An 18,104-nucleotide genomic window follows, 5' to 3' on the forward strand; every position below is an offset into this window, starting at 1 on the left:
AGTGTTATTTATATGGAAAACACTTTTATTCTAATTCATAAACGCGCGACAAGCCTCAATTAGTTAATTTAAGTTTTATGCCTTTCTTACAAATACATAAGTCAAAAAGATAATTAAGACACGACTATTACCATCATTTATGAATAAGTGCACACTGCATAGGTACCTACCTACCTACAGTGAGTTTATAACATTAACATTATGAATGTTTTATATGTATATGTAAATTATTGTTACAATTTATTTGTAATATGTAAGTAGGTATATAAAAAATATACCAGGAAGGTTTTTCTATTCAACTTTACTCTTTATTTTAAGGATTTTTTCATAGCTTCATATATGTAAAGTATTAAACGATAATGATATTGATGATGCCGTAACTAAGTACCATATAGAGTTAGGTACATACATTTTAGGTTAGCCGGATCTGAGGTTCCATCAGTAGGTAACTAATATAAAAGGAAAGTTCATAGACTCCAACACCTTTAAAACTAATCTTAAAAGCACTTTCTTTGCGTAACAGTTGGCAACACTAATGCATTGTTTTTCCTTCACTAATGTTCGGAAGCGCGAACGGACCAGTTTCCCATACAAAAACCACAATAGGAAGATGGTATCGTTCGTAGAAAGTGAGATCGCTGCGATCTCGTGTTGGAGACACCGATCTAATTGAGATTTATGCTTCACGCAGGGCATGGATAGTAGGATACCTAGTTTAGATTATCTGTAGGTAGATAGGTACAATGTAAACAGAACCAAAATGATGACGTGGCGTGGCTATTTCGTGACAAAAGAATATCGGTGAAGGAGCGACTTACATCAATTTAAAAAACTCACGTTTCCAAGCTTTTTAAAATTGAGTACTCAATGTAGGTAATCATCACTCCACACAATAATATCGGTCAAGTCATATGAACAACAGAACAGGGCCTGCCTTTCATCGTTAAACAGATAAATACAGTCGACTGCCGTCAAATTCTTTTTCTGAATGCTAAATGTCTCCTTCTAATGATTTTCTGTACAAAGCAGTCCCGGAAGAAGGAATTCCCGGTTCCTGCAATCCAAATCCAGTACCACAGCCAGTACCGAAAGCGTTCCCTAAATATAACCAAATGCAATTTGACAAGACACGTCGTATATGTTAAATGTATATTAATGCCATCCTAGTTAATTAAGGAATAGTACCCGTAGTAAATATGTAAGCGTGAACATATTTAATACCCGCAATAAAATAAAAATAAATAACCAGGAAATGCATCGCTGCAGGAAGCGCTGGTGGCCTAGCGGTAAGAGCGTGCGACTTGCAATCCGGAGGTCGTGGGTTCGAACCCCGGCTCGTACCAATGAGTTTTTCGGAACTTATGTACGAAATATCATTTGATATTTACCAGTCGCTTTTCGGTGAAGGAAAACATCGTGAGGAAACCGGACTAATCCCTAAACGGGCCTAGTTTACCCTCTGGGTTGGAAGGTCAGATGGCAGTCGCTTTCGTAAAAACTAGTGCCCACGCCAATTACTGGGATTAGTTGCCAAGCGGACTCCAGGCTCCCATGAGCCGTGGCAAAATGCCGGGACAACGCGAGGAAGATGATGATGAACCAGGAAATGCATCGAACTATACAGTCAAGTCCGTCCTAAGTGCTAATATTACGCCATGCACCTCGCATTTCAATTTAAATAACCATATCTCACACATGCAATCTCCGTAACTTGCTCTAGATATTTATGACCTATGACGTCACCTGTCGCGTGTCCTGCTGCCATAAAATTTAATGGTGCGCAAACGCAGTTTTTGCTAAAGGTGATACTACTTAGTATCAAACTCTTGCAAAGTTAAGACCTTTTTCTTTTGTTAACTAGTAGTACTGACCTCTATACGGTTTGCGCATAGGCTGTTGGGATATTATTTCATTGTACACATACGACATACACGTGTGACGTGTGTGTTTGTATAGTACGCGTCTAGGACAAAACCGTTAGGAGCGGCTATAAAATGCCAGGAGGCGTATTCCGATTTTAAAATTATATTTATTTTAGACTATACTTTGTGTGTCTCTATCGCACCTATTTATGAGTGAATATTTGCAAACGAAACGCACTGGGATTAATATTAACTCAATATCAAATTCAAAAAAACTGAATACTACTTTTTATGGCTCAGGGATACGTAGGTAATTTATAGGTAATATAGGTACCTAACAAAAGCCTTCGTTTTAGCTTGCAAGTTATTAAGGTAGTTATAGAAGGGTTGATGAACATGTTTACCTACTAACGTGGGGTTTCAATAATTTTGCTGCCGAAATTGTCGATTAAGTTGTTAATGATGCTAGTTGCTATCAAATTTATCTACTAATGTTTAACATCATACAACGTTAGAAAAAAATACCGACAATACAACACACGAGTATAAAGATTTAATGCAGGTAGAAAATAACTATCAAACCTACTCCAAATTTCGGAACTTTTGAAGAACTTTTCAGCTTTGACTAATAGTATCTTGTATGTTACTTACGTTTATTAAGCTTATAAATCATATACATAAATAAATACTATTGTCAATAGCAATATTTCTAATTTAACCGGCTAGAACTTTTTGTTGCGTTGCTGACGAATAATTTTATTTATGTTACAAAAAAGGGTAGCACGTAGGTAGTTGCGACATTGCAGATAAAGTAGCTAGGAACTTTGTTGCAAAAAATAATCAATGTCACGTTTTTAAATTGCAACATTTAATCCGCATGCAATTTTGATATCACTGCATATCCGGGACATGTTTCCGGTAGCGTTCGATAATATATTTCATTATTTATTCAAATTTCTAATGCACATAAAAATACGTCAACTATTAAGTCCAAAGAAAAGCTAATCAAACCGAACATAAATATAATAAAAAAGTTTTTACTTACGCGTTTGTCCAAAATTACTTATTAAAATCACTTATTGTTCATATCAATTCAGTTTTTATACAACTACATTTAACCATTCCTGCCGGAGAAAATTGATTATTGAGGTAGCTATAGGTATGTTTCGCTGCAGTGCAAAAAAAACTGATGCGAATTCTAAAAGACCTAGTTCTTTCACATTTCTTGGAAAAAATCTCACTGCTCTTCTTCATGCTTGAATAGTTGGGCTAGAGTGACTATTTTCTTTGAAATCAAGACTTAAGTACAATAGCACTAGTGTCGTATTTACAACTGTGTTCATAGTAAGATACGAGAATATGTACCAAAATTATTCCTCGATTAGTAACAGCAACTATTTGATTACGGGTCCTAACGGAATCTAAAAGATTAGCATCTTTCTTTGCGTATCGTTATCAATTTATCGCGGTGTCTGAGAAAACAAAAACAATTAATATCGAATTTAAACAAACAATGATAATTGAATAAGTTGTCTAGACTCGATCGAAACCATCGATAACCTTTACCTTTTTTTAAATGCCTACAAAGTAGTGCTCATTACTCTCAATAGGCATGCATTAAGACTGTCTTGTAACAATAAAGTAAAATGACATTTTGTACAAAGCTTTTCAAAGTAAACATGGCATAGACATAACCGCAGGAAAATTGGTGCTATATATGCGATCATTTCTTATGTAGGTACATTGCAACATTGCAGGCATCCAGTTTGGTACACATTCTAGCACAGAGATACATTCGATTGCCAATATAATATGCCATCCGTACCTATTCGTGTTCTGCATTCCACGAACACCGTAAGTCGTGCATATACCTAAATACCTAGATAATTTGTTTATATTTTAAGCTTACGGTATAATGCATTCTTCTAGGAACATAGGTACGTGATTTTATCTGGTAATAAAAATAAGGATCAAATTCTTTCTGAACCGGCGAAGACAGTTTGATTGATTCTCCAAAATAATTTTAAAGGATTTTATGGCATGAAAACCATTAGATTGTTAGACGAACAAAAACAAATTTAATACCTATTCTCTTTCACTTGCAACATAATGGCGCCAAGTAAGGAAGAAAAAAGTTATAATTAAGTATATATAAGAATTTAAAATAACCACATTTCATTTTTAACACCACACTAAGTATCAAAATAATATGAGCGCCGTATCGCTTCGGGGCGGTTTATCGTCCTACACTACCAAAACGTAATATCTAGAATATCAGTGACATTAAATTTGAACCTTAATACTATGACGATACCGGTTGTTTTTCAATATGAATGTTGTACTGGCACGTGCTAAGTCGGGAACAAGCGGTTTTGCGATAATAGAGACAATGGCCTTTGTTTGAAAGAATAAGGTTCGAAGCGAAAAGTTCACCTCAGAAGAGCTGTACTATAACTGTTATACTAATTCAATACTAATTGGAGGAAGAAACAGTCGAGAGTCGAACCTCGAAACTTGTGTGGCTGGTACACATTACGAATCCGTAATTCTTTGACACGGCAAACGCTACTGACAGCATAAATGAAATATTTCTATAATCCAAAGTCCAAAGGAAATTCTTATTTTTCACGAAACACTCTCAAATTATGGGTAGAAGGTAATTCCATAAATCCAACAACCATACCTTTCGATTCGAGTGTTATCTCATTAGGGTATATCAATAGAGGGGCGTCACCGGCCATTGTGCAAATTTTAGGACCCTACTTATCTAACCTACTTGCTATGACCCGCTGCAACATCCATAACAACCACTTCTTGTTTAAAACTTCTAAACATGCTGTCTTAACCGATCAACCTCAACCCCAGGTTTTAAGTGATTTTCATCAGATCTTAACTCTGGTCCTAAACGGGATTTCTAGCGGTATCCATCAGTGAATGTGATATTAATTAAGATTTCCTCGCTTCATCCTCAGGGTATCTGGCTGGCGTCACCGGCCACCATTACAGCGTCGCGTCTGCGCAATTGTCCACTTGCTGAGATCACTCAATTGGACATAACGACTTCCAAGCTCTCGAGTATATCTGGACTGGGATTACTGCATGTTGGACAAATACTGACAGGTTCGAAAATATGGGCGATTGGACGGAGTAACGCCTGTGCCAAAAAATTAGAGGCCACAAAGCTACGTATATGATAGTTTCCTGATGAGATTTGAAATAATAGAGTGTCCCGACGTTAAGCCAAATAATTTACTCCAAATTTAAACATTAATAATTTACCGGCATAATACTGCAAACACATAAAATTAATAAGCTCACACTTAAATATTTTTGTGTTCCCTCTTAATTATTCGACTACAAACCAGCGATACACACCTGCAGTTATGACATTTAATAGTTGAGCTACGCTACGACGCAAACTTTAATAACGAAGTACATATTTCTATTTATTATAGACAAATAGTATAACCAGTAGTAAACTGCAATTATTTGTGGTACCCATAAAAAACTATATCGTTTCCAATGAGGAAGGCTTTCCATAGCTTCCGCGCCGAAACACGCAAACGATGGAATAATCGAGTCGAGTCTGACCGCCGCTTCCGTACGTGCCAGTTATCTTCCCCTTATTAAACTTAATTAAACAATCGGTTTAGAATCGAATCCGATGATTGACTTTCTTTGCTTTCTTTGTCAGATTGTGAGTTAGAAAATTACCTACCTATCCAAATAGAGATTATGATCAAAATCTTTGCTAGAGAACTTAAGTTTTATTCTAATCTACAGAACAAAACTATAATATTTTTATAATAATCATCTATAAGCTACAGAAACTTACTAACTCATAACTTAAGGATGTGTCAAATACTATTGGAAAATAGAAGAAGCATATAGCAAGCATGTTACTTCGCCTGCGCTATTAAACTTTCCATACCTACTTACAAAAAAATCTTGAATCTCATATTTTTTCTAACTTATGTAAATTTACTCTTTCTAATTCTGGATACCTCTTTCTCAACGTCTGTACTGAAATTCACTGTAAACCAGCTAATTAATTAATTATGTTGACTTTGATAGCGAGTGACGCACGCGCACGGGTGACGGGCGATAAAACGAAAAACTATGTAGGTAAATGTTGTAAAATGAGGTGTTGATTCCAAATTATGAGGTTAAAATATTGTTTGTTTTAAAAATTCTTTAAAAAAACTCACCGTATTCACAACTATGTTTAAAGCTATACCAGTAAAGTACGGATATTATGGTCGTTCTTGTCTACATGACAGCGTGATAAAAAGGTGTCCGTCACTTTAGTGCGAGTGTTAAAAAGCGACAGTTATTTTATCACGTGGATATATAATAGCCATCCAAAATACGCCTGCAGCATAACAATAATAATCATGCTGTGTTTCTGAGGCGGTTGATGTTTGAACTTACTGGTAAGTTGACTACTACTTATACCAATTTATAATGATTCACAGTCTGCGCAAAAACTGGCACTGAATCCAGTCCACCATAACATAATCACAAATTTAACAATAATTCCTACGTAACATTTGACATTAAATGCTAATTTCTGTTTGTTTATCCGCTTTCTCTGTGTAATCAAGAAATCAATTTCCATCAAATTGTCTATTCCTGTTAAACGCAAATTTAAAATTTCCGCTCTAGAAATCACAAACTAATGTCCCGGCACAACAGCGTCCACATTGTTATCTAGTTGACAAATTAAGCCAAATTAATCAAAACGTTCAACAAGTACCTCAATTCATGAAAAAAAATACATCGTACGTTCAGGTTATGGATTTGTATAAGTAACTGGAATTTATCTTCATATTATTTTAATGTTTTCGTTAAAACTAAGCAGACGGAAAAAAGAATGAAAACTGGTTAGAATCAGAATCAGAATCAGAATGCTTTATTTGTAAAACATAGGTATACATGGGTCTTAGGTTACATTTGAGCGCTATGTTTTGCCGGTTGGCATGGTTTCATGCAGATTTCAATGATCTGCTTTAGTTTTTAGAGTAAAATCCAAATCTACTTACAATTCCAAAATAACTATAATCAAAGTGAGCTTACGTTCACAATGCTCAATTGTTTGGAAGAAAAATTATTCGCATGATGAAATGCATTTAGAAAACAAGTAGTTAGTAATTTGAATAACATTTGAACGTTTTACAAACACTTGTTACAATAAATTAAGTAAATAGATATTATTTAAGTAAGTTACTGTTGGAAGGCTAAAGTAACCGTTTCTCAGGTGAGCAGTTGATTTAGCACGTCATCTTGAGAAAATGAGATGGTGGCGGTGGCAATTAAACGGTCGGTGCGGAACGCGGGCGTTGAACCCAGGCTTGTAAGGGCGGCTGGACACTGGGAAATGCATATAGGTGGCGTGAGTAGAAATCTGTGGTGGAACGGAACTCAATTGATACGAATCCTTAGGAGTCGATTCCCATCGGCTTGTCTGATTTATTTTCATTAAATACATCTATACCGGTAAACCGGTAATCTACCGGTGTAAATTTTTACATTTGGCTAAGGTTTTATTATGAATTTTTTTTAACAATGGACTTATTATGAGAACGTATTCTAGCTGACATTTCCCGGCGCTAATTGACGTCAATGTTTTGAATTACAGATCACAACAAGGATGCACTTTATGCGACGAATCAATCTTTATTTACATTCGAACGTCGACGCGGCTGTCTAATAACAACTTTAAACATTTTGACACGAAATTATTGGTGCATAATAAGAGACTAAAGGTTCCGTCACACAGGCGCGTTTTCCGGGCGGGGCGTGAGCGGAGCGTGAACGTTTTATATGTAAAAGCGGCGCGCCTCGCCCATGCCCCGCCCGGGAATTAAAATTAACTTATGATTTTCGAGTTTAATAAATATTTATAGGTACTGCAATTAAGTACTTAATGTAATGCACCTGGTCTGAGGTTGACAAATTATTTAACATATTTCAATTTCTACTTCTGGTGTAGCTCATAGGTTTCAGACTTTTACGTGTCACGTGTAAGGAACCCCCCAATTGTGTAAGACTAGCTTCATTTGGAATGAGATTGATCTGTATGAGATCCTTAAAATATTTAATGTAGGTTCAATTAGCATATCAAGATGACACGTGGCATGCCAGGATTTTCTGGTGCTCGCGTATAAGTATAGACGTGGGAATGGAAATAAAACGGTAGTTTGCACATCGCGGAATCATATTCGTGCGTAAACAACGTTTCCTCCATGCAAATGTCAAATTCAAATGCAAAATGCAGGTCACAACTGCAACAATAAGCGGTATCTACAAGGAATACTATTAATGCATTCTTGTGGTGGAAATGTACGAATAGTAAGGACGATTAGCATCAAAAGAGAAGTAGTGTTTACCAAGCATACTTACCTACTACGTAGAAAACTTTTTGGGATTCCCTATTAGATATAAATTTAACTGGATACATATGCCATCTTAAGCATGTAATTTTAATTTATTACCTACCTAGATACCTATCAACTACCTAGTTGTTTCATTCGATTGTTATCACACATTTTTTTATAAATTTATTGCAAATATGGTTATTTTTGTTCCAACTACGACTGACCCACCAACACTTAAAATAAAATTATATAGGGTAGGCATTATTAGTCTTCCTTTCCAAAACAATATTTTCATGATTTACAGCCATATATGTATTTACAGCCATTGAAGTAAAATATAAATTGCAAAAAAGTCACAAACCAAACCGGGAAAGCGCGACCAAAACAAACGCTACCGTACGACTCAAACAAAAGGAGTCCGTTAAAAACAAACGAGCGGAAACATAGAACACCGATTCAAACACCGTTATCACATCACAGTCTTACCTGCTGCAATCCAAAGGGCACTTTCATTCACTACCGACCGAGGCGAGTGACTACCGCGGGTTGCTTCGAGCGACTACACTCGCAGATAAGTGAATCGAGATAGTGCAGTAAGAGGGTAGTGCCGCGGGCACACTGGACGGAAATTCGGTGTGTTGGTACACGTTTTAATAATAACACCGATGAAGGATCGCTTTAGATCGGTTCAATGGTCTTTGAGACGCTAAACAGGTCTTTAACACCACGGAATACAATAAAAAGGTTATTAATAGGTATGTGTTTAACACCTTTGCTGCAGCAATTAGTGTAACTCGTAATTAACCATACTTTGCATGGGGTCTTTCGACATCGCGCAGTGAACGTGTTGACAGAAAAGACAGAGTTTCCTAGAGTGGGTATCTATAGAAAATACCTAGAACTCAAATTTTTGTAAATAATATCATGATTTATGGTGTAACACCGGGTAGATACCGTTTTTGGTGGCTGAATAGACCGATGCGAAACGGACATGGTCTACCAATGAGACTTTTGTAGATAATATTCTTAATAACAATTTTACGTAGCAAATTATCCAGGATGAGAGTTATAATCAAAATTGATAATCTACATTGATAATATTAGGATTAAAGTCATTTTCAGCATCAGAGATAAGCTTGCAGTAATCTAATAACACTAATGTGTAAGACTGCGTATTATCACTACATAGTATAAAACAAAGTCGCTTCCCGCTGTCTGTCTTTCTGTATGTATGCTTAGAACTTTAAAACGACGCAACGGATTTTGATGCGGTTTTTTTAAATAGATAGAGTGATTCAAGAGGAAGGTTTATGTATAATTTGTTAACCCGTGCGAAGCCGGGGCGGGTCGCTAATTAAAGATATTCTGGATGAGTCTGGGTCACTTCTGGATGAGATTAGATCAGGACCGGGTTAAGTGTCTTACTATAAGAGAAGCCTATGCTCAACAGTGGGCGATAAAGAGTGGATATGATGATGATTATTATCAGTTCAATGTTTTCGTAGGAACCAATTCATCTCTTGCAACTGAGTTTTAAATCATAGTATTTAGTTATTTTTACTGCCACGATTTCAGTAAGATGTTGACCTGACCTTTTGACACAGGTCGGACACCGGACGCATCAATAACAAACAGTTCTATTGTGACTCGCTCTTAGTGAAAGTGTTAGTATTGTGCTTAAAATAGTCAAATCGAGACAGCTCTCAATGAAAGGACCATTTCAATACCCCATTTATATGTATACTACAACGTTTTCTGGTATTGGATTACATACCTATCACACGTTATACTACTCAAAAGGTACTACGAGAAGTACCTATATAGGGTAACGGCACCAGTCATGGGACATGGGTTTAAGAGGAAATTTGGAGTATTTCTGATATTTCCCTGATACATGTAAAAGTTCTACCGCTTAACGTGGTTAAAGATGAATGTATACTATTTCTAAAATATATGTAGTTACATGTCCATTCCATCGCTTTTTAATTGTTTTATATTCATTGCCTAAAGGGCGACAATTAGAACCCCATTACTAATTTCATAGCCACCAGAAAGTATCACAAAGACAAGCAAAGTTATAAGTAACTACTTTATCGAAATTCACTGTCAAAACGGAGATGAATTGATTGTTAATAAAGTCCATCACACAACCTTCCATAACATATATGTACGTACTAACGAAAGCTTGTTTCTAGATTAATGTGCACTGCCCTTTAGACTATATAACATATTATATTTATTACTTTGAACATTGCTAGCCTAGTTGTGTGGACACGCCTTTACCGCTCACTCCGCAAACCTTTACTTGAATGTTACTAGTTCAATGTAAACATAAACATACGAACTTACTGTTAGACAAGCCTGCTACATTTGCTACGGTTTTTAAAACATTCATGCATGCATTATTGAGGTTATGGACGATAAAAGTAAATTAATAATTCTGCCAATATATTATGCTGTCTTACAATATTTAGTTATTGTACCTACGCTAAATCGAATTTTAGATAAGTGTATATGATAAGTAATTTAGGTTTTTATGTACATTAATTATACAAATTAACTGGAAGTAACATAGCATCAGCAAAAATGTAATATTTACACTTGGAGGTATCAAGAGACCAGCAATCAGCATGCCGAATGAAATTATTATCTATCTATATATATAAATGCAAGTGTCCTGACTGACTGACTGACTGACTGACTGACTGACTGACTGATTCATCAACGCAGAGCCGAAACTACAAAAGCTAGAAAGTTGAAATTTGCACACTAGGTTGAATTTATAAAGTGTACAAGAGATAAGAAGCGATTTTGAAAAATTCAACCCCTAAGGGGGTTAAAAAGGGGATGAAAGGTTGTATGGGGTGCAAGTTTTATTTTAAGCTAGGAATTTGAAACTTTGTAAAAATTTACTATATTAAAAAACAAGAAAACTAATTTCTACGTTTTCGAAAATTCATCCCCCAAGGTGGTGAAAAAGGGGTTGAAAGTTTGTATGGATATCAAATATTTTTGGGAGTGTTGGACTTGAAACTTTGTATATGGAGATATTATTATAAGACGGGAAAAGTAATTTCAGCGTTTTTGAAAATTCATCCCCTAACAGGGTTAAAAAGGGGTTGAAAGTTTGAACCCATTACAAATGCTTTGAAACTTCTTAGAAAGACATAATAGCCGATGACAAAAAAAAGGAATTGCGACGTTTTAGGTAATTCAACCCCTAAGGGGGTAAAAAAGGGGATGAAACTTTGTCCTGGGGTGCAAATTTTATTTTAAGCTAGGACCTTGAAACTTCGTAAAAAGGTACTAAATTAAAAAACAAGAAAACTAATTTCTGCGTTTTCGAAAATTCATCCCCCAAGGTGGTGAAAAAGGGGTTGAAAGTTTGTATGGAGATCAAATATTTTTGAGAGTGTTGGACTTGAAACTTTGTATATGGGGATATAATTATAAGACGGGAAAAGTAATTTCAGCGTTTTTGAAAATTCATCCCCCAAGGTGGTGAAAAAGGGGTTGAAAGTTTGTATGGAGATCAAATATTTTTGTGAGTGTTGGACTTGAAACTTTGTATAAGGGGATATTATTATAAGACGGGAAAAGTAATTTCAGCGTTTTTGAAAATTCATCCCCTAACAGGGTTAAAAAGGGGTTGATAGTTTGAATCCATTACAAATGCTTTGAAACTTCTTAGAAAGACATAATAGCCGATGACAAAAAACAGGACTTGCGACGTTTCAGGTAATTCAACCCCTAAGGGGGTAAAAAAGGGGATGAAACTTTGTCCTGGGGTGCAAATTTTATTTTAAGCTAGGACCTTAAAACTTCGTAAAAAGGTAATTAATTAAAAAAACAAGAAAACTAATTTCAGCGTTTTTAAAACTTCATCCGCCGAGGTGGTAAAAACGGGCTTGAAACTTTGTATATGGAGATATTATTATAAGACGGGAAAAGTAATTTCAGCGTTTTTGAAAATTCATCCCCTAACAGGGTTAAAAAGGGGTTGAAAGTTTGAACCCATTACAAATGCTTTGAAACTTCTTAGAAAGACATAATAGCCGTTGACAAAAAAAAGGAATTGCGACGTTTTAGGTAATTCAACCCCTAAGGGGGTAAAAAAGGGGATGAAACTTTGTCCTGGGGTGCAAATTTTATTTTAAGCTAGGACCTTGAAACTTCGTAAAAAGGTACTAAATTAAAAAAAAAGAAAACTAATTTCTGCGTTTTCGAAAATTCATCCCCCAAGGTGGTGAAAAAGGGGTTGAAAGTTTGTATGGAGATCAAATATTTTTGAGAGTGTTGGACTTGAAACTTTGTATATGGGGATATAATTATAAGACGGGAAAAGTAATTTCAGCGTTTTTGAAAATTCATCCCCCAAGGTGGTGAAAAAGGGGTTGAAAGTTTGTATGGAGATCAAATATTTTTGTGAGTGTTGGACTTGAAACTTTGTATATGGGGATATTATTATAAGACGGGAAAAGTAATTTCAGCGTTTTTGAAAATTCATCCCCTAACAGGGTTAAAAAGGGGTTGATAGTTTGAATCCATTACAAATGCTTTGAAACTTCTTAGAATGACATAATAGCCGATGACAAAAAACAGGACTTGCGACGTTTCAGGTAATTCAACCCCTAAGGGGGTAAAAAAGGGGATGAAACTTTGTCCTGGGGTGCAAATTTTATTTTAAGCTAGGACCTTAAAACTTCGTAAAAAGGTAATTAATTAAAAAAACAAGAAAACTAAGTTCAGCGTTTTTAAAACTTCATCCGCCGAGGTGGTAAAAACGGGGTTGAAAGTTTGTACGGAGATCAAATATTTTTGAGAGTGCGGGACTTGAATCTTTGTATTTTGGGATATTATTAGAAGACAGGAAAAGTTATTTCAGCGTTTTGTAAAATTCATCCCCTAACAGGGTTAAAAGGGGGTTGAAAGTTTGTATGGAGTTCAAATTTTATTTTAAGTTAGGAACTGGAAACTTCGTAAAAATATATGTTATTAAAATACAAGAAAACTAATTTCAGCGTTTTTGAATTATCATCCCCTAAGGTGGTAAAAAGGGGGTTGAAAGTTTGTATGGATATCAAACATTTTTTCGAACGCGGGACTTGAATCTTTGTATTTCGGGATATTATTAAAATACAGGAAAAATAATTTCAGCGTTTTGTAAAATTCATCCCCCCAACAGGGTTAAAAAGGGGTTGAAAGTTTTAATCCATTACAAATGCTTTGAAACTTCTTAGAAAGGCATAATAGCCGATTACAAAAAAAAGTAATTGCTACGATTTTGGAAATTCAACCCCTAAGGGGGATAAAAGAGGATGAAAGTTCGTCTTAGGGTGCAAATTTTATTTTAAGCTAGGAACTTGAAACTTTGCAAAAAGGTATTAAATTAAGATACAAGAAAACCAATTTCAGCGTTTTTGAAAATTCATCCCCTAAGGTGGTGAAAAAGGGGTTGGAAGTTTGTATGGATATCAAACATTTTTTCGAACGCGTGACTTGAATCTTTCTATTTGAGGATATTATTAGAAGACAGGAAAAGTTATTTTAGCGTTTTGTAAAATTCATCCTCTAACAGGGTTAAAACAGGGGGTTGAAAGTTTGTATAGGGTTCAAATTTTATTTAAAGCTACAAACTTGAAACTTCGTAAAAATGTATTTTATCAAAAGAGAAGAAAACGAATTTCAGAGATTTTGATAATTCATCCCCCGAGGTGGTGAAAAAGGGGTTGAAAATTTGTTTGGAGGCCAAACATTTTTTTGAGTGCGGGACTTGAATCGTTGTATAAAGGCATATTATTAGAATACAAGAAAAATAATTTCAGCTTTTAAAAAATCATCCCCTAAAATGATTAAAAAGGGGTTGAAAGTTTGTATAGGGTTCAAATTTTATTTAAAGCTAGGAACTTCAAACTTCGTAAATAGGTAGTTAGGTAGTAGGTTTTATTAAATAGAGGACATGAAAATCTTCTAAGGGGGTTTAGAGGGATTATATCGAGGACAATTTTATTCAGTTAGGGGCTTGAAACTTCGTAGGTTGTGAAAGACAAAGTCTCATGCGTTGTATAATATTAATAATTAACAAATGATTAACCGTCCTACCGCAATCACTTGCTGCACAATGTTCTAAGCTAATGTAGAATATATAACCACCAATATACAAATCCAAGCGTACGAAGTCGCGGGCAACAGCTAGTCTATCTATATATATAAATGCAAGTGTCCTGACTGACTGACTGACTGACTGATTCATCAACGCAGAGCCGAAACTACAAAAGCTATAAAGTTGAAATTTGCACACTAGGTTGCATTTATAAAGTGTACAAGAGATAAGAAGCGATTTTGAAAAATTCAACCCCTAAGAGGGTTAAAAAAGGGATGAAATGTTGTATGGGGTACAAGTTTTATTTTAAGCTAGGAATTTGAAACTTCGTAAAAAGGTATACTATTAAAAAACAAGAAAACTAATTTCAGCGTTTTTGAAAATTCATCCCCCAAGGTAGTAAAAAAGGGGTTGAAATTTTGTATGGAGACCAAATATTTTTTTGAGTGTGGTAGTCGAATCTTTGTATAAGGGCATATTATTAGAATACAAGAAAAGTAATTTCTGCGTTTTCAAAAATTCGTCCCCTAAAAGGGATAAAAAGGGGTTGAAAGTTTGAATCCATTACAAAAGCTTTGAAACTTCTTAGAAAGGCTTAATAGCCGATTACAAAAAAAGTAATTAAGACGTTTTTGGAAAATCAACCCCTATGGGGGTTAAAAAGGGGATGAAAGTTTGACTTAGGGGTTCAAATTTTATTTTAAGCCAGGAACTTGAAACGTAAAAAGGTATTATATTAAAAGAGAAGAAAACTAATTTCAGCGTTTTTGAAAATTCATCCCCGAAGGTGGTGAAAAAGGGGTTGAAAGTTTGTATGTACATCAAATATTTTTTTGAGTGCGGGAGTTGAATCTTTGTACAAGGCCATATTATAAGAAGACAAGAAAAAATTTCAGCGTTTTTAAAAATTCATCCCTTAAAAGGGTTAAAAAGGGGTTAAAAGTTTGTATGGAGATCAAAAGTTTTTTTTGAGTGCGGGACTTGAATCTTTGTATAAAGACATATTATTAGATTAGAAGAAAAGTAATTTCAGGGTTTTTGAAAATTCATCTCTCAAGGTGGTGAAAAAGGGGTTGAAACTTTGTATGGAGAACAAACATTTTTGTGAGTGCGGGGCTTGAATCTTTGTAAAAAAGCATATTATTAGAATATAAGAAAAGTGATTTCAGCGTTTTATAAAAATAATCCTATTAAAGGGTTAAAAAGTGGTTGAAAGTTTGTATGGGGTTCAAATTTTATTTTAAGCTAGGCACTTGAAACTTCGTATAAAGATATTTAATTAAAAGAGAAGAAAACTAATTTCAGCGTTTTTGAAAATTCATCTCTCAAGGTGGTGAAAAAGGGGTTGAAAGTTTGTATGAAGATCAAACATTTTTGTGAGTGCGGGTCATGAGTCTTTGTACGAAAGCATATTATTACAATACAAGTAAAGTAATTCCAGCGTTAAAAGGGTTAAAAAGGAGTTGAAAGTTTGTATGGGGTTTAAATTTTATTTTTAGCTAGGAACTTGAAACTACGTAAAAAAATATTTTATTAAAAGAGAAGAAAACTCATTTCAGCGTTTTGGAAAATTCATCCTTCAAGGTGGTGAAAAAGGGTTGAAAGTATGCATCGGGCGCGATTTTTTTAAAATAGTGGACATGAAAATCTTCTAAGAGCGACGCAAGAGGGATTATATCGAGAACTTTTTTTTTCAGTTAGGGGCTTGAAACTTCATGAGTAGTTTGTGACAGACAAATCTCATGCTTTGTATAATTATTAACAAATTATTAACAATCCCTACTGCTATCTTCTTTAGGTGGTCGCCAACATCCGTTAGGGCATGGCAATTAAAGAAGAAGAAGACTACTATATTTTGCCGCATTAATGCTCTCTGCTCATGTAGAATATATTACTACCAACATACAAATCCACGCGGACGAAGTCGCTGGCAACAGCTAGTTTATTAATAAGCTAAGGACTGCGACTAAAAAGATAAATGTTTGTATATACGGTTTATGTTTAAAAGAGAAGCTATGTTATAGAAATCTGACTCGGAAAGTTCTAGGTTAGAAAAGTTGCGTGCTTTGATCGATTTTAATTTTCTGATCAAATAGTTTGCACATTAACCACAGAGTAACATTTTTTTCCCCCCAATTCGCAAAATCCCGATACAACGCAGATACGTAAAGGCTAATAATTTTAACAAAAAAAATGGTTTCCTGTATCACGCGGGCTTCCCCATTATAAGAAATAAGCCAAATTTGTTTAACGCGAGGATTCCCCTCATTCCATTTGCTTATTAACCATTGGACTTAGGAAGCTGTTGATGTATTGTTCCACAATATCTGTTATCATACAAATAAGCATTGAAACTTTTATTTATTATCTATTAAATTAAATATATACTTATTTACTATCTAGTTGTAATTTTTGAAGAAAATATTTATACAAGCATTAGGCATTATCTTTGCCTAACCCTAAGAGCAATAAATAAAACGGTCTTTGAAACTTCCAAATAACAATTTTACGCTTTCATTTGATCACCATCAACTGCCACTATTTACAGTATTTACTGGAGGCCTAGCCAAGATGACAAACGATCGATAAACGCCAAAAGAAAAGAAAAAAACCGGCCAAGTGCGAGTCGGACTCGCGCACGGAGGGTTCCGCACCATCAACAAAAAATAGAGAAAAACAAGCAAAAAAACGGTCACCCATCCAAGTACTGACCCCGCCCGACGTTGCTTAACTTCGGTCAAAAATCACGTTTGTTGTATGGGAGCCCCACTTAAATCTTTATTTTATTCTGTTTTTAGTATTTGTTGTTATACTTAGCGGCAACAGAAATACATCATCTGTGAAAATTTCAACTGTATAGCTATCACGGTTCGTGAGATACAGCCTGGTGACAGACGGACGGACGGACGGACGGACGGACAGCGGAGTCTTCGTAATAGGGTCCCGTTTTTACCCTTTGGGTACGGAACCCTAAAATGTATCGGGATGACAGATGCTATGAAAAATCACGTGACTATTATTTCTATACATTATTTAAGTTTTCTATTTTCTATTAACCATTGTCATCGTGGCTTGACCCCCGATAGAAGTATTAGACATTTTCCCTGAATTTATGACAGGGTCATCAAACTTCCTCTTCGTCTTTACTGATGCCCAGAATGCAGCGGTGCTAAACCCTAGCCATAAAAAATATTTATTGCAAAACATTTCCGACAGCCGCGGGGCGTTTGATGACTTTGATGTTGAACTGAAACAAGAAATAAAAGCAGATTGCAGCAATTAAGCTCTAGATCAAAGATCGTAATGACACTAATCACGATGGAACACTACACTAAACACTGCAGTTTCTTTAATTTCTCCGTAATCATTAAAAATGTGTCGTAGCGTCACCGAACACACAATCACGCAACGTAATCGAGGGCTCTATTCTCGGACAGCTAAAAAACTCTCCTTACACGAAATGACAATAATCATTATCATAATTTTAGGTGTACCTGGTCTACCATAAACTGAAATAGATGTCATACACTAGAAAAACTAGCCTAGGCCGGAATCGAACCGGTGTCTTCAGCTTACGCGGTTATTGTCTTGACTGCAATATTTATACCACCCGGCAACTTAAGTGTACCAATAGGTATCTAGTCTACTCATTTAAAACAACCCACAAATGCAACGATAGGTATGAGTAAAGAACAAGATGAGCATGCACACACTGATTGAATACATTATTTCCAACATTTCAGTGCATAAGTTCCAAAATAA

The 18,104-nt window shown here is 35.3% G+C and overlaps 1 protein-coding gene across 1 annotated transcript in view; it reads right to left on the bottom strand.

The window, feature by feature from the left end:
* Positions 1–8,810, bottom strand: part of LOC134653414 (inositol-trisphosphate 3-kinase A) — a 179,770-nt gene extending 170,960 nt beyond the window's left edge. The window contains exon 1 of the mRNA XM_063508771.1: positions 8,726–8,810. The gene's annotated coding sequence lies outside the window, so the exon portion shown is untranslated. The remainder of the gene's footprint in view (positions 1–8,725) is intronic.
* Between the last annotated feature and the right edge of the window lie 9,294 nt (positions 8,811–18,104).

This window comes from Cydia amplana, chromosome 13 (assembly GCF_948474715.1).
Source record: "Cydia amplana chromosome 13, ilCydAmpl1.1, whole genome shotgun sequence".
Lineage (NCBI taxonomy): Eukaryota > Metazoa > Arthropoda > Insecta > Lepidoptera > Tortricidae > Cydia > Cydia amplana.